A 27870-nucleotide genomic window follows, 5' to 3' on the forward strand; every position below is an offset into this window, starting at 1 on the left:
TGTGCATTCCACTTGGAGAGCCCTGCAGGTTTCTGAGAAGCTTTGGGTCTTACACAAAACCATTTTGCATGTCTTAGGACGCGTTTTAGCTTTTACTTGTGCAGAGATGATAATGGTTTTATTTATTCCTTCAACTTTCTTTGACTATTGAAAGAAGTAGTTACAGAGTTTGCTGAGAATCTTTGCAGCCCAAGTGCAAGTAAAAATACATATATCATGAATCTGTGTCTCTCTCTCTATATCATATATCAAGTATATTTTTATCCATGAAAAAATGGCTTCTGAAATTAGTGGATGTATTTGTCTTAGCTTTTGCAACCTCAAGCCCTGCTGCCAGACCAGGTAATGCTTTTCTTCTTGGATCATATGGTATGTGCTTCAGTCTGAATAACATTAAAAATATTTCTCTTAGCAGGATGTGGTGGAGTTGTTTTCTTTTTTAATTTCAAATAACACCACTCCTTGAACTGGGAACAAACAATTCACTTGCAGCTCAGCTCTGCATTTATTTGTAATTTTCACATAAATCAACTTATATGAAAATGTATTCATAATTTGAGCTTTCTCTATAGCGATAAAATGTTTCTGCTTCTGTGGTAGAAAATAGCTTATTATGCAAACAACATTGCCACTCTTACATTATGCATGGGATTTACCTGGAGAACATCACAAAAGCTTCAAAAAAGGGGGGGACGTCCAGGGGAGGATGTAGGGTACTTCATTTACTGCACCATTTACCTATAATAATTAGCTACAAATGAGCTAATATCTGTATTTAGCAACTTATTTAATATTGCTTTGGTTAATTCAGTGAAACAATGGAGGAAAAAGAAAAAAATACAAGGGATGTCTTCTGATAAATGGTGCCTTTCAGGATGTCAGCCCAGTGAAAAATGAGATCTTGTGGTTTCAAACTTAGGCCAGTGGTGGTGAGTAATTAATGGCCAACTCATTTGAACTTGTGTGCTCGATCTAATTTGGGATATTGAGGGTTCACACTGATTTGCCTTTAAAAAGAATGTCACTGTCAAATAAGGTGATTGTATAAGATTGATATGGAGAGCTCTGTCTTGGATGTATAGCACAATTTATATTTAGAGAGGCAGCAGCAGTGTTATTCCAAACCGTGTGTGTAGTGTCACCACCATATCTGGATGGAAAGCTGGTGTTCTTTCTATATAGGATTCAAACAGGGATCACTTTAGGGTGGTATATGGTATTTATTTTTTTCAGCACATAACAGATATGTTTTAAATGTGTTTTTGCTGTGTTTGGGTGTGTGGATAAAGTAGTAATACACAATGGCCTCTGCTTTTATGTTACCTTATTGTGATTGGGGGGGGGGAGTGGGTAGGCAAAGCATAACACAAGTAAATAATTGCAATAAGATTGATAGATGCTATGAAGGAAACATACAAGGAGCACAATTTAAGGAGTATTGGGATGGTAGAGATAATCTTTGACAAATGATTTAACCTTTCTGAATTTGCTCTTTGTAAATTGTGAAGGACTATATGTGAATTATCATTACTTTACACAGTTACATACAATTCTACATGGTTGCCTCTTGTGAATCTGCCATCTTGAATCACTGTTAGTAGTCCATTTGCTCCATCTGGGTGATCCCATTTCAAAGGACCAAAAAGCAAGAAGATCACTCTGTGGTTGTGGCTTCTCAGCGGTTCCTAGCTCTTCTTTGCAAAGGCTTATGACTGTTCTATTGGGTGTTCTCCAAAGGGCAGGTTTCTTTTGTTGGTCCTGCTATAAGATTTCTGCTAACCTTTGTTTAGGGCTGAATTAGAGGCTCTTACTTGGAGAAATGACATGGTAGATCAAGATTCAGGCCTGGAATCAGAAGCCTGGTGTTCCATTCCTAGCTCTACCCTTTAATGGTTGCTTGACTTTGGTCAGCTTACATATTTTACTGAACATCTATTCCTTGTCATGTTTAAAAACTATATTACAATAATACCCTCCCTAATAGTATCTAATAATATCTTTCCAAGTTATCATAAAGTAAAATGGAAACTCCTGTTATTTAATAATTTCAGGCTTTAGAAAAAAATAGATAGTTCCTTAGTACATTTTACAAAGCCAATATAATCTGATAATTATGTATTGATTTCACTTATAAATATGGATGCAAAAAGTAAAACTAAAACTGTAGCCCTGTATAAAATGAATGACATACCATGACTAAGTAGGATTTATTTCTGTAATGTAAAGGTGTTTTAATATCAGAAAATCTACATGGTAATTCTTTAAATCAAACTAAAAGGGCAAAAAAATCATGGGATTAAATCATTGGATACTATAATGTAATTTTATAAGATTAAATAGCCATTCTTGGCAAAATAGGAATATAGGGAAATTTATTTAAGCATAAAAAGATTATCACATTATTTTAGCAAGTATAATAAGCTATCCAATGATAAAGTTATTTTGTTTAAAATTAGGAACAAAATAGGGCTCCTCTCTATGACCACAGTTATTTACCTTGATTTGAAGGTAGTAGCAAATGAAATGAGAGAAGTAAATAATGGGTATAAATATTAGAAGAGATAAAATTGCTGTATTTGGAGATAGTATGGCTGGATACTTAGCAAACCCATGAGATTAAAAAGAATACTAAATTTGGTAAGAGGTTTTGGTAAGGTGTTTGGTTATTTGATAAATATACAAAATCTGTAATTTTTTTGAAAGATTATTAATGTGTTTATTTGAGAGAGAGAGTGAGCAGGGGGAGGAACAGAGGAAGAGGAACAAGCAGACTCTGTGCTGAGCCTGGAGCCCAATGCAGGGCTTGATCTCAGGACTCTAAGATCATGACTTGAACCAAAATCAAGAGTTAGATGCTCAACTGACTGAACCATCGAGGCACCTCTGTAATTTTTTTTACTAGTGTTAGTCAACTAGAGGTAGACTTTGAAAAAAACATTCCATTTATAATAGCAACAAAAATTTAAAATACATAGGAATAATTTACAAGATTTATAGTCTTCCTTAAAAAAGCTTAAAAAATCTTGAATAAATTGAGAGACATATGATCTACATGCAAGACTTAAAACTGTAAAATTTTCAATTCTTTCAAAATCAAACACATATTTACAATTTCATTTAAAATCTTAATGGGATTTTTTAAAAAAGAAAATAATTAAGTATCTTAAAATAGTCAAGAAAATTACGCAAAAGAATAATAAGACATACTTACTAGATATTAAAACTAACTTCAGAGCCATGGTAATAAAAATTGTTTGGTATCAGCATCAAATCAGATAAATAGATCAAAGAAGCAGAGTAAAAACTCCGGAAAAAGATCCAGGTATTTATAAGACCTTACCATGGCATTACGGGGTGCCTGTGTGGCTCAGTTGGTAAGTGTCTGACTCTTGATCTCAGCTCAAGTCTTGATTTCTGGATCATGGGTTCAAGCCCTGGGTTGTAGTCTATGCTGGGTGTAGAGCCTACTTTTAAAAAAAGGTGGTATTGCAACTTATTAGAAGCTGTTATTTAATAAAAATTGCTGGCAAGAGTGGCTACCCAAGTGGAAGAAAACAAAATTTATAATCCTTACCTCATCATATAAAAAATAAAGTCTGGATGGATTAAAGAAAGTAATATGTCAATTTTTATTAAAATGAGTGATGTACTTAAGCTTTGACCTTGCAAAGTGAGTGGGATTCTAGCCAATAGACATAAAGCACGTATGTAAGGACATGTATACTAATATTTATTACAGCATTGCTTTTATTAGCAAACAAACAAGAAAACTGGAGACAACCTTAGTTTTCATCAATAGAACTATTGAGTAAGGAGATCCATTATTTGGCATTTTGTTTTTTTGGGGTTTTTTTTATGTAGCATTTTGAAAGAATGAATTCCACCTCTATTTATTGGTTTGGAAGGATGTCTTTTTTTTTTAATTTTTTATTTATTTATGATAGTCACAGAGAGAGAGAGAGAGGCAGAGACACAGGCAGAGAGAGAAGCAGGCTCCATGCACCGGGAGCCCGATGCAGGACTCGATCCCGAGTCTCCAGGATCGCGCCCTAGGCCAAAGGCAGGCGCTAAACTGCTGCGCCACCCAGGGATCCCTGGAAGGATGTCTATAAAGTAATTCAAGAAATAAAAGCAAGCTGCAAAATTATGTGACGAGTATGATCTAGTTTCTGTATCTATATTTTTATATTTGCCCAAAAAGGTTTGAAAGTGCTCACCTAGCTGTTGACTATTGGTTTTCTCTGGGAAGAAGGCAAGGATGGAGGGAAATGAAGAGGGGGATGTATATTTTCTTCTTTGCATATTGTTAGATTTTGTCACATGTTAAAATGAGCACATGTTCCTTTCAAAATTAAAACAAAAATCATTAAAAATGACCAAATGAGTTCATGGACACAAAGGCGTACTGTCTGATTGGCATTACTTTTTGCCTCTCCTTTTTTTTTTTTTTTTTTTGCCAGAGAATACAAAACTAGCTTATTGAGAATGGGCCAGTTCTCATCTAATTAGATAATATTTTTCCAAAGATACTCTAAGAAATAAACCTTCCCAAAGATCCCTAAAAGCCCAGATCCCCAAATCACAAGCACTTTCCTTTATACTCAAATAACTAATGTTTTAACAAAATACATTTGACAGTAAGAACAATTTATAAAAGTTAGATCAAAAAACCTTTGGTAGGGCAATTACATGGGGTCAGCCTCCAAAAGGAAGAGGCCTGGGGCCTAGAAGTTCTCAAAGGACACCAGTCTCATAGCTAGTAATGCGAGGCTCTGACTCTCCTTATCTGACTTGGGATATGATATCCTTTACTGCCTCATAACTGCCTCTCAATATGGTCAAAGGGCACTAAACCTATTCCAAATGGAAATGATTTTTTCTCCCACCGATTTAGTAGACCTTTGAGGACTTTACAGGCTATTGTACTAAACCATATGTATCAAAATGTTCTGCTGTTTCATAGACTGGCCATGACCATTTCTTGCCAGATCAAGTCAAATTGATGCCAGCTTCTACCTATCTCATTCTTCATTTTACTACTGTCCTAGTAAAAACTAAAGTTGGCTTGCAGTCTAGTGATAACTGGGCATCTATCTCTTGGTGCAATGCTATTAAGCTCCAGGTATCTGATGTGGGGTGAGTTATTTAGGAGATGCAAGCTGGTGGCATGGACAAAGCATACTCTCGGGTATTAGCATAGTAGCCCAGTCGTGTGTGTGTGTGTGTGTGTGTGTGTGTGTGTGTGTATGTGTGTGTGTGTGTGTGTGTGTGTTTGTAAGGCTTAGAATTGCCTCAGTAATGATCACAAGCACTTTTTTGATGTTTGCAACCTATGAACACATGCCAACAATTGACTGGCTGGCTGAGTTGGATGAGTGTCCCAGAGGACGGGTTGTTGGCAGCTGTTCTTGGTGTATCTTCAAGCATAGTTACTTGGGAGAGAAGAAATAAGATTGGAGCAAGAGAACAACTTGGCTTCATTTCTCTAGTACGAGAAAGGGTTGTGACTTGAAGTCATCTGTATGTATCCTGATGTTAAGAGTAGCTCAGATGTAAATTTCAAATTAAATAAGAAAATCTAAGAGAATGCATTATGAGCTCAGTGCTCAATGAACAAAATAAAAAATGATTTCACTAAGGGAGTTAATTTTACTCTGTGGATGAGTTTATATGTTTCCCCTTTAAGTATACTTAGAATTCAGTCCTGAGGGTCAAATATTGACATTAATGAGACGACTTCTTATACTATATGGCAATGATAATGAAAGATTGTACATGAAACATTGTGAGTGAATCTCACAACATAATGTTAAGCACAAGAAGCCAGACACCAAAGAGTATACTGTATGATTCCATTTACATAAAGTTCAAAAACAGGCAAAACTCATCAATGGTGTTAGAAGTCAGGAAAGTGGTTGCCCCTTGGGGCAGGGGTGAGAGGAAGGAGCATGATGGGAGGTGCTTGCCATATTCAATTTCTTGATCTAGGTGCAGAGTACATGAACATGTTCAATTTTTGAAAAATTCATTGACCTGCATGATTATAATAAGCATACTTTTCTCATGTATATGTCAATAAAAATAAAAATAATTAATTTCTTGGGCCTTTCTTACCTGCCCTTTCTTTAATTGGCTTTTTTATTATCCTTGGTAAATGGCAACCGTTCCTCCTCCCCTATCTCACTTTCTTCCTATGGGTAAATCTTTAAGAAAGGTTACAATTGATTAGCATGAAACTGTTTTTGAGTCCTTGACTATTTAGAATGGAGTTCTTTTTTTTTTTTTAAGATTTTATTTATTTATTCATTAGAGACACACAGAGAGAGGCAGAGACCCAGGCAGAGGGAGAAGCAGGCTCCCTGCAGGAAAAGCCCGATGAGGGACTCGATCCTCGGACTCCAGGATCACGCCCTGGGCTGAAGGCCGGCGCCAAACCATTGAGCCACCCAGGGATCCCCCAGAGTGGAGTTCATTTATTGTAGTCTTTTCACCTGACACTTACTGAGGGGGCAGCCTAATAAAACAGGTGCAGACAGCTTGAAATAAGTGTTAGGCATGAGGAAAAGATGGCCCATTAACCTCACACAGTGAAGGGTACCCTAATTGCAGGTTGAGAGGCAACTTTCACCCCGTTCACAGATTTGCTTAAGGTCTGGTCATCTAACTAAGCTTTTAATCTCTGTGCTGGGTAGTTTGCTTATTTATTCTGTCTAGAGGCAGGGCGTTGTTTGGGAAACCTCTGGAGACATATTCTGGTCTTTTCATTTCACATTAAGTCTATCAGGGAGCATGGTAGGAGATGAGGACAACTTGCATTGTGAGTGATCCAAGCAGGGAGTGCCCAGGAATGAATGAATGAAGGAGGGGATGGAATCTGGTTGACCTCTAGGTCAGGACATCCCGCCTTCAGCTCAGTAATGTCCCTACCCCAGACCCTTCCTCCTGAGTCCACTCAAGCTGCCCAAGGCTGCACTCATCTTTGGTTTGTCTGCACCTCTGCTGTTCCACCCCTACTTCTGTTGTGACCCCCTGGTACCGACCCATCTCTTGCCACCAAGTGGTGTTCCCAGGTACCATCCCTCTCAGTGAGGGATGGCTATCCACTCGCTGGCACTTCTCTACCATTATTCTCCCCTCCTTTCTGCAAGGGAACTCCATCGGAGCCTACCTTTGGATGTTTTCTCGCCACAGCTTGAACTGCCCCTTGCTCACGGATCAGTGGCCCTGAGCTGGCACTGAACAGACAGAAAGAAGGGGGGAGGGTGGGAGGAGCAAGAAGAAGGAGAAACTCTGATAAAAGTTGCTCATCTTCAGGGTGCTTCAGTTCAAATGTTACTTCCTTAGAGAAACATTCTCTAACCTCTCTTTCTATAGGGACCCCATCATTTTCTATCATATTACTCTTATTTTCCTCCTTATTCCTGAAATTCTCTTGTTCATTGTTTACTTGTTTGCTAGCTAATTCTCTACTTCACTACGACTGTGATCTCTGTAAAGAGTCCCTTACTTATCTTGTTTGCTGTGACATCCTAGCACTGTGATAGGACTCAACTCACATTTAATGAATGAGTGAATCTTTTTTTTTTATTTTAATTTTTATTTATTATTTTTAAATTAATAAATTTATTTTTTATTGGTGTTCAATTTGCCAACATACAGAATAACACCCAGTGCTCATCCCGTCAAATGCCCCCCTCAGTGCCCGTCACCCATTCACCCCCATCCCCTGCTCACCTCCCCTTCCACCACCCCTAGTTCGTTTCCCAGAGTTAGGAGTCTTCATGTTCTGTCTCCCTTTTTGATATTTCCCACACATTTCTTCTCCCTTCCCTTATATTCCCTTTCACTATTATTTACATTCCCCGAATGAATTAGACCATATAGTGTTTGTCCTTCTCTGAATGAGTGAATCTTTAAAAACACTCTGAAACTTGAAGAAAGTTTGAGTGACTCCCATTCAGAGTATAATATGTGAAAGTAAAATGGCCTCCATCAATATGAAATCCTTGTGGTTTTGTCTTGCAAAACCCAACTGGCCAAAAACTATTGAACACTTGCTCGGGTTAGTTACACTGTGATGCTGGTGTAGACTTTGTTGGGCTAAGTGTAGATCGTTGGCCTATGATGGTGATGCTGCTTCTCTAGGCTAGCTTCTGGCTCTGGCGAGGAGTGTGGCTTTTAGTTACAGAGTTGAGAAGGCATGCAAGGTTAATTCTGAGTTAAACCTTAGGATTCAACTCCCCAGGGAGACCTAGAAATGGCTAAGATCTTACATTAATATGTAACCAAAATTTAAACTCATATTTCAGCAACAAGGGATAGTAAATAATGCATTGCTTCATGAAGATTTGTTTAGTTTATTTACTTACATTATTTATAGGTTATGTTGGGAATAGACTTGGCCTGCTCTGCTTTGTTCACAGTAACATTCCATAAATATAACAGCAAGCAATAAAATAGCATTGATTCAGAAGTGAGCTCATAGCTTTGTATAACATCAAACATAAAAGCTGTGTTACAATGATAAATACTAAATCTTTAAAATATCTTTAAAATATCATTGGCTTTTTACTGCCATTACTTATGCAGTGTGTATTGCAGATTTTCATATTCAGTATTGTACGTTTTATGTGTGAGTTATGTCCCGAAGCTTTTGGTGTAGTTTGTACAAAACCGGCATTTTGAAGTTGTGGATGGGTGGCGAAAGAACTTGATTCTGGTTCAGAAGACCATTGTGAGTTGTCCAGAAAGATCTCAGTGAGAGAACAAATGGCGTTCTCTCTCTCTCTCTCTTTTTTTTTTATGTTCTCAAAACATATTGGCGTTTTTTTTTTTTTCTATGAATGTGAAGTTCAAGCAATTTAGAAAAAAAAAAGTGTGGGTTTAAACAAAACTCTTTTATTCTTCCTATAGTAGGAAGTGTCCTTGTTTTCATATTTGGCATCTAGAATTTTCTTGTGATTCTAGAGTCTCTGCATGGCCTGCTGTTGGTCTGATGGACTCCAAGATGGTGCTTAGCAGAGGCTGGGAGATAGGTATGTAGTCGTGTTAATATCTGGAATATGAAGTCAAGTAGCCCTGGCCTGGGGTTCTGGTTCTGCTGTTAACAGGTTGTGTGTTTTGGGCAAGAGACTTAATTAACCACTTGAGCCTCAGTTTGCTTGTCTGTCAGAGATCATACCATATACCTAATAATGTAATGAATATCCAGTAACATAATGTTTGTGGAGCACAGTGCCTGACACATACCGAGGGCCTTTATATGTTGCATCACCTTGGGGAAGGGCCGATGAAGAGGAGGGGGAGATATTCTGGCCATATAACCAAAATAGAAGTTGCAAATTACCTGGTATTTATGGGAAATGGTTTATATGAAATAGTCATAATTATACATCGAGGCCTCACCTTAACACTATTTGGCATAAGGCATGTCTTGGAGACCCCTTTCAAGGAAATTTATGAAAACCAGTATTACAAAAAGGCCTGCCATAAAGTACAGTTATACACATCTATTTCCCTGGCAAAGGCCTGAGGGCAGTGTGAATATATTTAAAAAAAAAAAAAAAACAATCTGCAGCATTGCTGACTCTGAGTGTTGGGTAATTTAAAAAAAAATTTTAAAGCCCTTATGAAGGCACAGTTGTGTTTTTAATATAGTGACAGACAGAAGTAGGAATGGGAACGATGGAAAAAGCAAGCCTAGGGGAGGACGGAAAGGAAGGGGGGCTGACAAATAGCCCTCGGATGGGACAAGTTGGAGCAGCTCTCAATTTATGGGCCACCACTTTCAACCCTGGGTCTGTCTTTGACATGCAGATTGGAAAGCAGTGGCTCAGATGGTTAGATCCCCATGTGAGGTGACCTAAATTACAGCCTCAGTACACTGGGACACGGGAGATTTGTTAGAAATGATTTTCTGTCTCTTATGGTACCCTCAAGACTTATTTAATCCTCTCTCAAAGTTTGAAGAATACATAAGAATTATGGTATCTTGTTGAGAGTATCTTTTTTTAAAATTTCATCTTTTAATTTGAAAAAGAAAAGTACTGAAAAGTTGCAAGACCAATACAATGAATACCGTACATGTTCACCTAGATCCACCTATTATTCCTATTTTTCCACTTTCACCTTATCTACCCATATCTATGATATAGGATGCATGACATATAACATTTTTTATTTATCCTTCTGCTGAACCTTTGGGAGTAAATTGTAGAAATCATGGTCGTATCAGCAAACATTTTCTAAGACCATAAAATGCATCAACATCATGATCCCATCAAATCTAGAAAGTTTCACATTAATACAAGGCCATTATCTAACATATGGTACATATTCAAGTCTTGTCCATTGTCCCAGAAATGTCCTTTCTGGCACCTGTTTTTTTCCACCCCAGGATAATTTATTGTATTGATGTGCCATGTTTCTTTAGCTTGCAATCATTCCGTGGTTTTTCCTCTGTATTTCCTTTTTTTCCCTCTGTATTTCCTGACAGTGACATTTTTTAAAAATATCAGCCCCTTGTTTTGTACGATGTCCTCCAATTTGGGTTTGTCTGATTGTTTCCTTATGATCCATTTCAAGTTCTGCATTTTTGTTACGACTACCACTGACATGATGTGGTGTCCTTCTCGGGGCCTCAATGCAGGTGATATGCAATGCCAAAGTCAAAAATTTTCATCAGCACTAAAATATATTTTTAATAATCTTATTTGTTAAAATGAAGACTTTGGAGTACTTCTTAATCGGAAAAATCTCCTTGAAAATCTTACTTTATGGAACATTACAGCCATAAGATCTGCCACCGTCTCTTGGAAGAATGGTTGTGGAGTCATCTTTCTAGTCTTCATCACTCGGTAGAATGACGCTGATGTGTTTAAATGTCAAAATATCTTAGGGACTTCTCTAAGATGCCTTGTTATCAGGAGAATCCAATTACGTTGGAAGTCTGAGGGTGCAAATTAATCCCCATTCCCTTTCCGCAGGTGTTTAACCAGTTGAGAACACAAGGGGCAAAATGATGATCAGCTTTATCACCAGGAGACCCGGAGCATATGGGCAAGCCTTTTCCCTCCCTCTCCGAAGCAGAACCTTCAGTGCTTTCCCAGTCCTGACCTCACCATTCTCAGCCCACATTTGGAAAGGTTGAGACCTGGCCAGGCCTGCCAGAAACTGGTTGGGAGAGGAAACAGCTATCTGTGTTGTCGAGCATACATGCAGATCTGAGAGGCCACGTGCAAATGGCAAGAGGTGGGGGCCCTCGCTGGCTCCCCACTGCCTGGAATGTGCCCACGACTGCTCTCTGTTTCCAGTCCTATCCTCTTCTGTGGAGAGGAACCAGTGACAGAGGAGAGAGAGGAAGTACAGGTGTTCTCCCTAACATTCCCCTAGAGGACGAGAGGTGAAGTCTTGTCCCTAGTGTAGGGTGGCAATGTGGGGAAGAACAGAAAAGGACTCTTCCTATAACATTGCCCACATTTATTTCTTGGGTTGCACCAAGTGGAATGGAAAATATGAAGTCTAATTGCAAAGTGAAATCTCATCTTTCTAATTAATGCTGCAGGCTGCCAGGGATGTCAACTTGCCTTTTCAACTCTGGAAAACTCATTGAAGAGCAAAACATTTGTCAGCTTTGCCAACCTAGACTGTTACTAAGATAGACTCTCCTACACTGTTTTTTTTCCCCCCTCTCTCTCTTTTTGGAAGAAATAATACATTCACATGGTTAAAAGTTTTAAAGTTACAAATTTTACAGAAATCTCCATTTCACCTTTTCTGTCTGTTGTTCAGTTCTTCTTTGAGGTTCCAGGGCTATTGCTTCTTGTTTTTAAAATCTGTTCTTCAATGGTGTGGATCCAGCATTCATTTTTCAGACAAGTCATTATCGCCTGAAGCTTCCTCACCCTTCCATCCCTCCTGTCCATCTTGGTTCCCAGTCTTTTGATATTAAAGCCAGATCCTGGAAAGGGGTCAGTACTAGACAGGGAGAAGATTCTAGGCATATGTGTATGCATATTTATGTGTCAGCATTTCAAAGTCAAATATAAATGATTTAGGAATTGCTCATTTAGTCAATAAACCAAAATATATTTATTATTTACTTATCATGTGCCAAGGATGATACAAAGAGTACAAAGAATGGTCCCCTGAATTCAGAAAGCTCCAGAGTTTACTTGTGGAAGCAGAATTAATAAACCTGTTTGCAGACAACTTCTAAGCCGTGTGGGTACTGGGGTCTTCTGGAAAGGAGAGGATTGGTGTGAACTATGGGCTCTGGCGAGAACTTCATGGAGGAGATGGGATTTGAACAGCCCTTTGAAGGACAAGTGGTACCCAGTGGGTGTTGGGGAGGAGGGGCTTTCTAGACATGACTACCTAAGTCACACCGGCCCCTCTTCCGTTCCCCTCCCGTGGAGGCTCATTGCTGACATGCACCCTTACCGTTTCCTCTGCCCGGATCCCTATCCAGTCTGCTTAGCTAATTCTCCACCCCTGGGTCACTGCTCTAATATCACCTACCTGATGACACCCCCGCCCCAACCTCCCTATTGAGAATCAGAACCCACCTCCATGCTCTGAATGCCCCTTATTCTGATCTAGTCTTTCCAGGGCTGTCAGCAGTTTATAAGACATTCTATCATTTAATTTGAGATTATTTATTTATTTATTTGAGAGAGAGAGAGAGAGAGAGAGAGAGAGAGCAAGCAGGGGGAGAGGGAGGAGCAGACTCCCCGCTGAGCAGGGAGCCGACTGCAGGGCTCCATCCCAGGATCCTGGGATCATGACCTGAGCTGAAGGCAGATGCTTAGCCGACTGAGCCCCCCAGGCGCCCCTATCATTCAATTTTAAAAACTCTATTAGTTGTTCATTTTCTGTCTACCCCCCACTAGAAGGTAAGTACTGTAAAGGCAGAGATTTTTGTTTTCTTCCCTGTTTTCTGCTAACCTCAGCCCTTAGACATTGGCCTGTCATAGGCAATCTGTAAATGCCGAGTACAAGAAGGAATAGAGCCATCCCTTCCTTTCTCTCCAAGAAATTGTGGAGAGAGAAAGCCCACGTCAAAAAAAAAAAAAAAAAATTAATCAAGTCATCCCTTTGAGCTCCAGACCTCTTTGCATTTCCTTTTTTGTGTGTGTGTGTAAGATTTTATTTATTCATGAGAGACACAGAGAGAGAGGCAGAGACCCAGGCAGAGGGAGAAGCAGGCTCCATGCAGGGAGCCCGACGTGGGACTCGATCCCGGGCCCCGGGGTCACGCCCTGAGCTGAAGGCAGATGCTCAACCACTGAGCCCCCAGGCGCCCCACCACTTTGCATTTCTAAGGGACAGTTATTGAAAGTAGGTGGCTCAACGCTGGGCCTCTGATTTTCTGCAGGCCTGAACATACACAGTTTGGAAATAGAAAATGAAGGGAAGAAAGTAAACATTGTTCCGCATATTAATGTGACACAGTGATGCTACTGAGAGAACAGCACCTTGAAATTTATGAGCAGTTAGAAACTGATTCCTCTTCATCTCTCCGGGTCTAGACGGTCTAGACGGTGTTGCTGAACTGCTTTCCCTCACTCGTTCAGCCTGGCCCTCCCCTCTGCGTTGAATCCCCCTGGATGTGCTGGTGACACCCACACTTGCATCTCTTAGCCTGACAGCCCCATTTGCATGTCATGTCTAAGTCGCCCCCGTCTTCTCCGTCTCCGTTAATGGCACCATCATGTACAAAGGCTCCGGCCCCAGGCCTCCTGGTCATCGTCCATTCTTCCTTTTCCTCCCTGCTCACATCTCATTCAGTGGCAAGTCCTGTGAGTTCTTCCTCCAAAATGTATTACATCCCAGCGCTGTTCGCCGTCCCTCTCCACCACCATCACCTCCTCCTCACCTGCTGCTGGAGACTTCCACGGATCTTCCTGCTTCCTCCCTTGTCCCCAAGAACCTATTCGCACAGATCAGGCTGCAGTAATTCTGTCAAAGATATAGCTCCAATTATGCCCCACTCCTGTTTAAGCCCTTTTAAGGTCATTGGATGGGACTTAGAATGGAATCTAAAGGGGATCCCTGGGTGGCACAGTGGTTTAGCGCCTGCCTTTGGCCCAGGGCACTATCCTGGAGACCCGGGATCCAGTCCCATGTCAGGCTCCCAGTGCATGGAGCCTGCTTCTCCCTCTGCCTATGTCTCTGCCTCTCTCTCTCTCTCTGTGTGACTATCATAAATAAATTAAAAAAAAAAAAAAAGATTGGAATCTAAAGCCTTACCATGGCCCTGGGCTTCACCTGATCTGACCTGGCCCTTGCCTGCTTCTCCATCCCATCACCATCACGCTCCTCCTTCACGATGTTGGCCTCATTTTCCTTCTTTGAATATACTGAACTCATTCCCGCTTTGGATCTTTTGCAATTGCTTTTCCCTTTGTCTGGAAGTCTTCATCCCAGGGCATTGCTGGATTCTGTTCGTTAGGTCACCCACTCAGAGAGCCCCTCCTGACTGCCCTGTATGACGCCTTTCTGCCCCCACCCTATCTCCTAGGTCTTATAAGCAGGAATCATTTTGATTGTGTGTCTGTTTCTCTTAAAGAGGTCCCACGGAAGACAGCCCGGTCACATGGGTGGATAAAAGGACCATTTACAAAGATTTAGGCAGATAAAGGGAAACGAATAAGTGATGGAAGTACTTCTTATAGCAACAATAACAGAAAACTGTTAACACCCCAAGGCCTGAATGGGGCAGGAGGTGAGAGTAGCTACTTGAACCTGGAGAAAGTAGCTGTAGTTTACAGGAGAGGCCATTTGGCACGTCTTTGGCCCAGCAGACAGGGTATCAGGGGGAAGAAACACTCAGACCTTACTTTCCTGCTTCCATCCAGACTTTTACTGCTGCTCTTCAATGACCAGATTCAACCAGAAGGTGAAGGGCATGACTACCAACTGATGCAATCCATAAAGGACTGTCTCCAAGGTGTAAAGTTGGCTTGAAAAGAGAGGAGAGAGGATCCGGGAGGGCAAACAGAAGGTATCCACACACACCCCTTACTAGAATGCATGCTTTATGGGAGAAGCAACTGTCCTCCGAATCTAGGAGAGTTCCCGGCACACATAGATGCCCAGCAAATATTGGTAGAATAAATGAATGAGAATTCTTTGTCTTTGGAGGATGTGTCTGTTCCCCCCCCCCCCCAACCATTATTAGCTATAAAATTGGAGAGAGTAAATAGATGTGCCTTCAGTTCACACTGCCGGAGCGGGAAGTTGGGAATGGATTCACTCTGGCAGGTGTGTGTCCTCCCAATGCTGGGCAGTGCTGTTGCAGCTGGAAGCCTGCCCCTCCTAACCCTCCAGCTGAAGCCCTGGTCAGGGTGTTGCTATACGCTTAACTACTCAGACTTGGAGAAGCATACCTTGGACTGGGTCGTGGGAGGGGATTGATTCTCCAAAAGGAGAGCTGAGGTTTCCCAAAGGATGGGTTGAGATTCACGAAGAGGAAGCATGAGGGAAGCACTTTTGTAAGAGTGTGTAAGTCTGAGGGTAGGAGTTCCTTGAGAAGGATGTAACTTGTTACCCTCTGTATGTGGCACCTGAAGCCCTTTAGCTGTCTGTTATGCAATCTTTTTCCTTCAAGTTGAAAGAGAGAGTATTAATATTAATACCCCCTTTTTCTTAAGGAAGATACACTAAAGGGCCATTGCACATGTGCTTGTATTAAGGAATAATGAACAGCATCTATATAGATGTGTTATCAGCAATTCTCCTCTCTTGACACCTCCTAATATATATAATGAGAGACATGTTCCTTTGTTTAAGGCCTCATGGAATTTCACCAGGCCAAAGTCTAATAGAGCTTTGTCTTGAGTAAAGGCCTAATAGGATTAGGCCTGGGGGAGAGAAAACTCATTGTGGGCCTTTTAGTTTGTGCCTCCGGAAAAGTTAGGGGTGGGGAGAGAGACGGAGACAGAGAAACTGAGAAAGGGAGAGGAAGGGCAGATGGACCAAACTTTTCAGAAAGAGGAGATAAATTTTACTACCTCCTTTGGGCCATCTCACACATACGTGATTTCATTTATCCCTTAGGACAATATTATGATGTCAGGAGTTTTATTGTTTCATTTCTACAGTTAGGTAAACAGATTAGCCAAGAAATTGAGTTCCCCAAAATGAGAAATCTGGGAACAGTTCCCTGCCTTTTTAGTCTTGTACCTCTCAAATCCATTCTGTCCACCAGTAGAAAGAACTCCAATGAAAGGTTGCTGGGAACTCAGTTGTGACAGGAGGAGTTCTCCTTTCTTTCTCTTTGCCTTGGCATTTTTCTGATACAGTAGACTTTGCCCTGGACAAGGTTCCAGGTGAGCATGAAGGATTGATGAGGCCCAAAAGGGGTGAGAGGAAGGGAGTTGGTACATTTGTATTTCATACTCTTTCTGATGTGGAGGACATGATAAATGTTTTGGTTTAAGAAAAACCTTCCATAAGAAAACTCTTCTGAGGCGCCTGGGGGGGCTCAGTCAGTTAAGCATCTACCTTCTCAGGGTCCTGGGATCGAGCCCGAGTTGGGCTCCTTGCTCAGGGGGAATCTGCTTCTCCCTCTCCCCCTCCCCCCACTTGTTCTCTCTCGTGCACCCACTCTCTCTCAGATAAATAAATAAAATCTTAAAAAAAAAGTCTCTTCTTTTAAAGAAGAGATAGCGAGTTAATGTGAAAACTATCTTCCTAACCTAATAATATCAACAATGATTAGGAAGCAATACAGATAACGCATTGAGGGTAATCAGGAGTGAATATTGCATAAGTCAGTGTAATGATCATCATTTCTTGAATTTCAAGAAGGAGAAGGAACAGAACTTTCTTAGAGAACATGGAAATATTGGCACAATGGATTATCCCCTTCTCCTGCTGTTTTTGTAGTCAGAGAACAAACACTCTTTGTGTAAAGGAAATTTGGGGTTGAGCAAGGAGAAATATGTTAACTCAGACCTTTCTTTATTACTGGGTAAAAATAAGAGAGAAAGCATGAGAGGAATAATTTTTGGAAGAAAGGTTTATGCAGGAGAAAACACAAAGCCATGCCTAGCTGTATCTGGGCTATATCGTGAGAAGGATTTATTTACTTTCAGACTGATCCTGCCCACAGAGCATGAGAGCATGAGGTGAGGCAGACCAACCCCATGTGTGATAACACTCTTGTTCTAGGCTCGATTATATTGTTTTTGAAACTTAGAGAAGATTCCACTGCCCTGGTACCAGTACTGTGTACTTACTAGTTGTGATAGATATCACTATTTTTCACTGATATTTCCAGTTTTCCTCTCCTCCTCAGACATATGAAAGACTATGTTTTCTTGCCCCTCCATTTGTTGGGTGGGACAATGTGACCAGTTCTAGCCAGTAGGCTAGGAATAAAAATGGCACGTGTCCCTTTTGGGGAAAGCAGTTAAATGCTGATGTGTTATTTTCTGTCTTTCTCTTAGCATGGTAGACCAAGAAGTATCACGTTGAGATGGAGAAACCCAAGATTGAAGCCTGGAATGCTGAGCCACTACATGGAAGACAAATGTCCCCAAAAGCCACCAGGACCTGCAGTGAATTTGTGTGAACAAATCTTTGGTTGTGTCCATGTCTGAAGATTTAAGGAGATGTTTATTACCACAGTCTAAACTAGCCTATTCTTAGAATATCTGATGGGTGGACACACACAACACACACACACACACACACACACACATATACACACACAGAAGTCAAGAAGAATGTACAAAACTGGCTCTTCATTCAGTTTCTAATTATATCTCCTAAGTCCCACAAATTACATAGAATATGATGGTCTAGAGATGACACTCCTCTCCCTTTTGCCACCAGCTACTCATCTGGGGTACCTGTAACCTTGGCTCTTAGGGCCACCTCTTGTGCTTGCTTCTCAGGTGGTCATTGCTCAAACTAGTTGTTCTAACTCCCCTCACTCCCAGAACCTGGCAGCTTCCCCTTCCTAGCCTCTGGTGTGCATTTTAGTCATTCCATTTTGTTCTAAGGCTTAAGGTATTTAGGATTCTTGCGGAAGGATCATCATTAGGGCGGTGAGGATTTTCCCATCAAGATGTCTGCTATTAGCAGGAATTCTTAGAGTTATGAGGCTGAAAGAATCCAGTATTCTGGATTGTGTGTACGTTGGTCTGCAGTGTGTCGCAGGAAGAAGTGTTTGTGTGTATGGGGAGAGGTAGCAAGAGGAGGGAAACAGACCACCTTTCCCGCCACACTAAGAGACAAGAAAATGAGGCCTATCTCTGGTAGGATTCTGTGAATGCCCAGTAAACGCCAATAATGATGATGCCTGACTTTTCATTTATATGGTCTTATTTTGTTTCTGCCCTAACCTGAATGTGGTGTCAAGGGAACTATTAATGGCTGCTATTCAGGGACATGTGACTTGGTATTTATATATTACCTGCCCACTTCATAAAGTGCTAATGAATGTTTGCAAAGCTCTTTGAAATCCTCTGGTGAAAGGTGCAACGTTAAGTAAAAAATATTATTATTATTATTAGAAGGTAATAGACAGCTTTGAATGATTGGTCATAAGAATAACTGACATAGCATTAAAAGAAGTGCCAGAAATCATCCAGACGTTTTCAGCTCCTCCGGCCCTATCAGCCTCCACATTACATATATTACACTGTTTCCCTGACACCCATTCTAATAACTGTATAATTCACACATTAAATCACCACTTCCAGGGAAAGGTTGAGCTCACTCACAGCTCTATTGATGGTGACACTGAGAGGATATTAAATGTTGGAAGGTCTAAAATGGAGGCGAAGTGCTCTTAGGTGGAGAGGCCAGATCTAGCCACTGAATGGCCACCATGTTTAAGAGGATATGAAAAGAGAATGAATCAGAGACACCTTGGAAATGGAGAGAAAACTTTAAAATAGATGCAGGATGGGAAATCCATGAAAACAATCAAAATCTAAAGTGAGATAGCCGACACATAGCCAAATTCTTTATTGTATGCCTTCTCTGGTTTGAAAAGTAGTGGCAACACAAAAGGATTTGGGTTTCCTAATTCCTTTAGCTTGGAGTTGTTTAGTATTTCTATCTTCTGCATAAAACTCAGTCTTGGTTAGGGTTGGCAAGTTACTTCCAACTTTTCTCACTAACTCTGGTTGGATGGCTGGATGGATGGCTGGATGACGGTAGCCACCTAAAGTACGGTATTGAGAATTATGGGGGCACATTTGGCCTTGGAAGGAAAGAATGCTACGATCCATTAGCAATGTCTGCCCAGGCAGAGGGAGAAGGAAGACTGGCACATATGGGGACTAGGCCCCACAGCTTGGGCTTAGTTCAAGGCTGCTTTTATTGTGACTTATAACCAAAGTTATTAAAAAGTAGTCCAGGAGATGCTTCTTGATCACCTGCCAGCAGAGGCCAGAAAAGCTTGTGTTCCTGGTCCTGTAGGAACATAATAATCCACGTCTCCTGGAAAGGAACTCCTACGTCTGTCTGGCACCGTGATCTTTCTGACTTATGTCAGGAGACACCTCTATATTGCCTGGCTTTAGTTGCCAGTGGGACTTATGCTTATGAATTCCATAGGACTGTAACCAGCCAAGAAACATTTCTTAAACATCTACCATCCTAAGGCATAGTAAGAAGCAACCAGCCCAGGAAATTTGTTTTTTCTGTGATGGAGGCCCATTAGTTTACCATCATGAATGCAACCAGGGGTAGGCTTCTGATTAGGCATGCATCTTGAGGTGGACTGTAATCCTTTCCAGAGACCTTGAAGAGCGGGTGCTGTCTTTTTTTTTTTTTTTTTCCGAGCAGGTGCTGTCTTCATGCTCACCCTCTGCTGTGCTCCAGAGTGCCAGCGTGAACTGGAGGGAGTGTTACATGATTTTGGTGCTCTACTTTTTGTGTCTGGAGATCAAGTTTTTGCAGTTGCCACCTGGGGGGGATGCCTCTTAATTGCCTGGTTCTGGTGGCCAGGGGCACTTGCATTCCTGGGTCCCAAGAGACTGTGACAATCAGAGGGATGGTTCTTGGCAGGCAGGCTATCATCCCTATGGCACTGCACACATGGCAGACCATGGTACACTCCCCAGTATTTCTGTGAAAGACACTTGTCTTGGAGGAGTTTTGGTATGAGGTGCAAGATTCAGGTTTGGCACACATTTAGTGGCTTCTGGAATTGCTCTCAAAGAACATAGGCTATGGATGCCATCTTGCTGCTTTCCCTCTGACCTGCTTCACCTCACCAGATCACCCAGAAAAGAGTTTATCTACTCTTCACAAATTATGTGACTGCTGCTCAGGGGACACCTCCAGATCCCTGGTTCTGGTGGCCAATGGGGCTTGCACTTGTAGTCCTATAGGACTGTATATATCTACACACTTCAGAAAGTTGATGCCTGAGGGTCTGGTTTTAGTCAGCCTGAATCTAAATGCTGAGATCCAAAATAAATAAATAAATAAATAAATAAATAAATAAATAAATAAATCCATGCTGAGATCCTCCCCTTTGGTACATTGACAGGTTTCGGCACATTCTCAACCACTGATAGCTATTTAAGATGTAATAGGCTACTTGGAAAAGCACAGAGGTTTGGGAGAAAACCAAGAGCTGAGGCAGGGTTAAACCAGGGTCATCTCCTATACAAGGCCACTTCTCCAAGACTGGAAGAGGTATTTGTTTCATCTACCAAATAGAAACCAACATAGAGAGTCAAGCAAAGTGAGGAAGTAGAGGAATATGCTTCAAATGAAAGAACAAGATAAGACCTCTGGGGAAAACAAAGTTAATGAAATAGAAATAAACAATTCAAGTGTTAAAGTGTGCTAATTAATGGTGATAAATATGCTGATCAAACCTGGGGAGTCAAAAGGATGAACACAGTGAGCACTTCATCAAAGAGATGAATAATATAAGAAAGTACCAAATAGAAGAAGTCCTAGAGTTGAAGAATACAATAGCCGAAGTAAAAAAAAAAAAAAAAATATATATATATATATATATATATATATATATATATATATATATATATATACTAGAGGGATTCAACAGCAGACCAGATGAAGCAGAAGAAAGAATCAGTCAACAAAAAGACAAAACAGTGGAACTCAACCAATCAGAGCAGCAAAAAAGCTAAAAGGATGAGAACAGGTGAAAATAGTGACTTACAGGGCAACATCAGATGTTCCCATCATAGGGTCCCCAGGCAACTAAAGGGAGAGGGGAAGAGAACCAAAAATCTTATTTGAAGAAATAATGGCTTAAAACTTCCCTAACATGGGAAAGGAAACAGACATCCAGATCCAGGAATCCCAGAGAGTTTTATATAAGATAAATCCAAAGAGACCCACAAGAAGACATATAATTTAAGTGTTAAAGGTTAAGGACCAGGAGAGGATCTTAAAAGCAGCCAGAGAAAAACAACTCGTCACATACAAGGGAACCTTTGTAAGACTAGCAACAGAATTTTCAGCAGAAACTTTGCAGGCCACAGGAGAGCAGTATGATATATTCAATGCGCTGAAATAGAAAAAAAAGGCTTCCAACCAAGAATTCTCTGCTTGGTGGTTATCAGTCAAAAATGAAGAAGAGATGAAGAGTTTTCCAGACAAACAGAAGCCAAAAGACTTCATCACCACTAAACTGACCTTACAAGAGACAGCAAAGGGATTTCTCTAAGCTGAAAATTAAGGGTGCTAATTAGTAACAAGAACACATGAAAGAATAAATCTCACTGGAAAGGCAAATATAGTAAAGGTAGTGGAGTAATCTTTTAAAGCTAGTATGAAGGTTAAAAGAAAAAAGTAGTAAAAAATAACTATAATTACAATAATTACTTAAGGGATACACAAGATAAAAAGATACAAAATATGATCTTAAACACGTAAAACATTGGGAGGAGAGCTTTACAATGAGATGAAACTTAGGTTGCTATCAACATAAAATAGACTCAACTATAAAATGCCAAGAGTAAAAGAATTAATCTTATATCATTGTTGCAAAGATTAAATGAGATGATACATGTAATTTAGAATAGTGCTAGACACACAGTAAGCTTTTATAATATTTTTAAAAATATTTTATTTATTTAATTGAGAGATGGCAAGCACAAGCAAGAGGAGGGGCAGAAGCAGAGGAAGAGGGACAAGCAGGCTTCCTGCTGAGCAGGAGCCCATTGAGGGGCTCCACCTCAGGACCCTGAGACCAGGACCTGAGCAAAGTCAGATGCTTAACTGACTGAGCCACTCAGGTGCCCTAATCATAATCATAATCATGATCATAAAATTTATTTTAAAATTTAAAAATATTATTAAAAGTTTATGATTTATTTGTACTATTTTGTTTTATATTTTGTTTTTTGAGGTTTTTTTTTGCTTTATACTTTGAATTTGCTTCATTTTATTCTTTTTTTACGTTTTGCCTCTTATTTTTGTTCTCGTGCTCTTTGTTAGTTTAAAGGTACACACAATTTGGCTGTAAATAGTTAGAATGTTCATCTGAAGCCTATGCGAAAACGTACTAGAACTTTCCCTATTGTCCTAGAATTGCAGCTAAAGCCCAATAGGCCATGTTGGAAATGTGCTATTATTGAGGGATGATCTCCTCCCTCCGGGGCTTACAAGAATTGCCAAGAAGTATGTTTGGCCTGGCCCTACAACCGCCTGCCTCCTTTCAAGTGACCCTAGTCAATATAAAGCGAGGATTAAGAGTGAGGAGTTAGCATTAAGGGGGTGAAGTGTTTGAGACTGTTCCCTCCACTGATCCTAACAGGGACCTCAAGAGACCCACAGGTCAGGACAGGGTGTCCTGAAGGAAGAGGAGACTAGCCTTTCATTCTCCAGTTATGATTGCATAGCCAGGAGACTTGTGATTTGTCCCCAGGGCTTGTGACCATATAGAAGATAATTATTATGAGTCAAGGCACAGAACATAATCAGTATTTAGACACAAAGAGTGCATTAGTAGCAAAGATACTAAAAAGATACTGAGGGGCACCTGGGTGGCTCAGGTGGTTAAGTGGCTAACTCTTGATTTTGGTTCAGGTCATGATCTCAGGGTCCTAGGATCAAGCCCCATTATCAGGCTCTATGCTCAGTGTGAAGTCAGCTTGAGTTTCTCTCTTTTCCTCTTCCTCTCCCTCCGCTAATGCTTGCTGTCTCTCTCTTTCCACTAAATAAATCTTTTAAAAATCTTTTTAATGTTTTTTTTTAATTTTTAAATATCCTATTTATTTATTCATGAGAGACACAGAGAGAGGCAGACACAGGCAGAGGGAGAAGCAGGATCCCTGTGAGAAGCCTGATGTGGGACTTGATCCCAGGACCTTGGGGTCATGACCTGAGCCCAAGGCAGACACTCAACCACTGAGCCCCCCAGGTGTCCCTAAATAAATCTTTTTAAAAAAGTAAAAGAAAAAAAAGGGATATTGAGCTAATTTTTGTAATTAGCATCCCATGTGTGCCAATTACAAAAAATGGTTTTTAGGCTACTATAGCAAAATCTAGAAATTTGAGGTGTTTAGCATCATATCCTTCCAAGAGATAGTGCAAGTGTAGTGGTTAAGCATTGATTTTAGAACTGGATTATATAAGTTCAAATCTTAGCTTTCTTTTTGCTTGTTGGTGGCCATTTACAGCTGGGGTCCCCATGCCTCAGTTTGCAGTAAGTGGTATTCAGCTTGAAGGGGGTGTTGGCCGAATTAAGAAAGTTGGTGTATCTAGAGCTGTGCTGTCAAATGGAAGAGACCAATGAGCCATATATGTAATTTAAAATGTTCTGGTAGCCTCATGAAAACCCAGGAAAGGGGAATAGGTGAAATTAATTGTAATAATATATTTCATTTAATCCAGTACATCCAAAATATAGTTTCAATGTGTAATTAATACAAAATTATTTTTTTTTTTTTTTTTTATTTTTTTTAACTTTTATTGGTGTTTAATTTACCAACATACAGAAAAACACCCAGTGCTCATCCCGTCAAGTGTCCACCTCAGTGCCCGTCACCCATTCCCCTCCAACACCCGCCCTCCTCCCCTTCCACCACCCCTAGTTCGTTTCCCCGAGTTAGGAGTCTTTATGTTCTGTCTCCCTTCCTGATATTTCCCAACATTTCTTTTCCCTTCCTTTATATTCCCTTTCACTATTATTCATATTCCCAAAATGAATGAGAACATACACTGTTTGTCCTTCTCCGATTGACTTATTTCACTCAGCATAATACCCTCCAGTTCCATCCACGTTGAAGCAAATGGTGGGTATTTGTCGTTTCTAATTGCTGAGTAATATTCCATTGTATACATAAACCACATCTTCTTTATCCATTCATCTTTCGATGGACACCGAGGCTCCTTCCACAGTTTGGCTATTGTGGCCATTGCTGATAGAAACATCGGGGTGCAGGTGTCCCGACGTTTCATTGCATCTGAATCTTTGGGGTAAATCCCCAACAGTGCAATTGCTGGGTCGTAGGGCAGGTCTATTTTTAACTCTTTGAGGAACCTCCACACAGTTTTCCAGAGTGGCTGCACCAGTTCACATTCCCACCAACAGTGTAAGAGGGTTCCCTTTTCTCCGCATCCTCTCCAACATTTGTTGTTTCCTGCCTTGTTAATTTTCCCCATTCTCACTGGTGTGAGGTGGTATCTCATTGTGGTTTTGATTTGTATTTCCCTGATGGCAAGTGATGCAGAGCATTTTCTCATGTGCATGTTGGCCATGTCCATGTCTTCCTCTGTGAGATTTCTCTTCATGTCTTTTGCCCATTTCATGATTGGATTGTTTGTTTCTTTGGTGTTGAGTTTAATAAGTTCTTTATAGATTTTGGAAACTAGCCCTTTATCTGATATGTCATTTGCAAATATCTTCTCCCATTCTGTAGGTTGTCTTTTAGTTTTGTTGACTGTATCCTTTGCTGTGCAAAAGCTTCTTATCTTGATGAAGTCCCAATAGTTCATTTTTGCTTTTGTTTCTTTTGCCTTCGTGGATGTATCTTGCAAGAAGTTACTGTGGCCAAGTTCAAAAAGGGTGTTGCCTGTGTTCTCCTCTAGGATTTTGATGGAATCTTGTCTCACATTTAGATCTCTGATCCATTTTGAGTTTATCTTTGTGTATGGTGAAAGAGAGTGGTCCAGTTTCATTCTTCTGCATGTGGATGTCCAATTTTCCCAGCACCATTTATTGAAGAGACTGTCTTTCTTCCAATGGATAGTCTTTCCTCCTTTATCGAATATTAGATGGCCGTACATTTCAGGGTCCACTTCTGGGTTCTCTATTCTGTTCCATTGATCTATGTGTCTGTTTTTGTGCCAGTACCACACTGTCTTGATGACCACAGCTTTGTAATACAACTTGAAATCTGGCATTGTGATGCCCCCAGCTAAGGTTTTCTTTTTTAAAATTCCCCTGGCTATTCGGGGTCTTTTCTGATTCCACACAAATCTAAAAATAATTTGTTCTAACTCTCTGAAGAAAGTCCATGGTATTTTGATAGGGATTGCATTAAACGTAATACAAAATTATTAATGAGATATTTTACATTTGTTGTTGTCTGACTCTTCGGCATCTGTAATTTATACTTACTGCACAACTCAGGTTGGACCAGCCTCATCCCATGTGCTTATAGCCATGAGCGGCTGGTGGCTACTGCGTCCGACAGCACAGCTGTAGGATGTTTAGAAGAGCGCCGGGTGCATGCAAGCTGTAATACGAGGCTTATCAATTCTTTTACCTTTCAAATATTTTTCAGATGGATCACCTTTCTCCTTCTCCACTGACATGCCCGAGACCAATTTATCATCATCATCTTTGCCAGGAAAGATGGATTAGCCTCCTGCCTTGGACCCCCCCGCCCCCGCCATATTCACTAGCCACAGCCCTTTGCTCTCTGTTCTTCATACTGAAGTTCAAGGCATACTTTCAAAATATGGGTCTGATCATACCCCCACTCCTTTGCCCCCGAACCTTCCCTGAGCCACGTTCGTGCTCCTCTGAGCTTTGCCACTAACCTTTGTTCAGTTCCTTGCGGAGTCCTTGGACATGTACCCCCATCTGTAGCCTTCCCTGCATGTCCCCCTTCCTTTGTATCTTCTTGGAAAGCCCTTTCTGGTGGCTTCGGTCTCTGTCAGATAACTTTGCTAAACTGCAGGCATAGAATCCTGTTCTTTTCCCAACGCTTTTTTCTCTGTTTGTAATTTTGCTTTCGTTAGTGCAGTAAATTAGTTAACCTGCCTGCTGCCCCGTGTAGACCATAAATTCTTTCAGGGCAGGCACTTCATTGGTCTTTGTTCACCGTTTTGTCCCCTCCATCTAGCTCAATGCCTGGCACTTTGTGGGCCCTCATGAAATATGTTTAAATGAATTACTGAAATAAGTAAACATGCAAATATTGCCCGACAGGACCCAGCAAAAACAGAGTGAGGGGAATTTAAACCAAGGAAGAAAATGACACAAAGTCAGCTTTTAGTTTAAATTATTAAAAGATAAGAACAGAAGGATTCTAGAGTAGAACGATGCACCATGTAACAAGATGCAGAAGGCTTCACAAACATGGGAGTACCAACGTTTGGACTGACGTAGACAAAGCCGTGAGCAGACGGTGTCCTTAACCACCCCAAGTGTATAAAATCAGCCTGTAAGGAAGAGAAAGAAAAGGAGGTGGGGAGCTTGGAGGAATATTGTGGGCCATCTTTTACTTCTCTGGTGCCTGAGAAAGTAAGTGAGTTGGGCATGGGGGAGTATGGCTGGAAGAGGGAGCTTGGGGCCTTTTGACCCAGATTTTACACGATAGACCTGTACTCTCTTCTCTGTAAACAGCTGAACTATAATGGAAATTCCAGGATCTCAGCAAACAGTAATGAAATGGGGCTGGTCAATGAGTCAACAAATGTTTTTATTTTCCGTAAGCTGCGTGCTGGGAACACTGTGGAAAGCAAGACAGCTTGGTGTCCGTCTCTTTGGGTCTAGGGATGACATCAGTTTCATACTTCCTTTTTCAGTTCTCTGTCAACTGAGCTCGGACCAGGCCAAGTAAGGGTTAAAGTGGAGTGTCTGGACACGTAAAGTAAGTGACAGTAAAGGTGGTTCAATGGATCCTACCAATAAGGCCGTCTACTATGTATTAGAGGATGGGGGAGACCCTGAGTTGAAGAGTTCTCCAATATTGCCCCCCTCTGGAGAGTAGACGACTACTCCCAAGAAATCACGGAAAATGGATGAGAGCGTCTACTCACTGCCGACGTGAAGTTTCTGTCCAATCGGTTGAGTGGAGTGAGAACACCAGAGAGAGGAGCAAGTCGACTCCGTGTTGGATGAGCCACCTCGTGCCCCTCCCATAAATTCATCGTGGAGACCCAGTAGGGATTTAGGCCGCGCTCACGTAGTGTCTGTCGTGCATCTGGCGGCTCTCTGGAGCAGCACGCCTTCAAGCGGTGAAAGAAACCCCGGGCTCTGTTGTCTCAGCACGACTTCCAGACCTCCAGGTGACCTCTAGGTGGCCAGGGCAGTGGAAGAGAACTGTGGCACTCACTCCCTCAGCCTGCGGGGGACATATGTCACCGTCATTCACAGCCCCCCGGGGCAGAGGGAGTCACCGTACAGCCCCTGACTGCAAACAAGTCTGTGACGGGCCAGCTTCCGTGTGCCCAGGAAGGAGGGCGACTGGATGCTCGTGAACGTGAGGAATGTCCACCACGCAGGAGATGCCCTTAGGGTGCCCCTGAAACATCCGAGTGGGACTTTCCGATAGGCAGCTGGACACAGGGGTCTGGAGCTGTGGGCCTCAAACTTGACTGTGCGTAAGAATTATCTGGAGGAGACGGTTATAAATTCAGATTCAGATTCCTAGGTCCTCCGCTCAGAGGCTCCACGGCGGTAGGCCTGGG

Source organism: Vulpes lagopus, chromosome 12, assembly GCF_018345385.1.
Source record: "Vulpes lagopus strain Blue_001 chromosome 12, ASM1834538v1, whole genome shotgun sequence".
NCBI classification, from domain to species: domain Eukaryota; kingdom Metazoa; phylum Chordata; class Mammalia; order Carnivora; family Canidae; genus Vulpes; species Vulpes lagopus.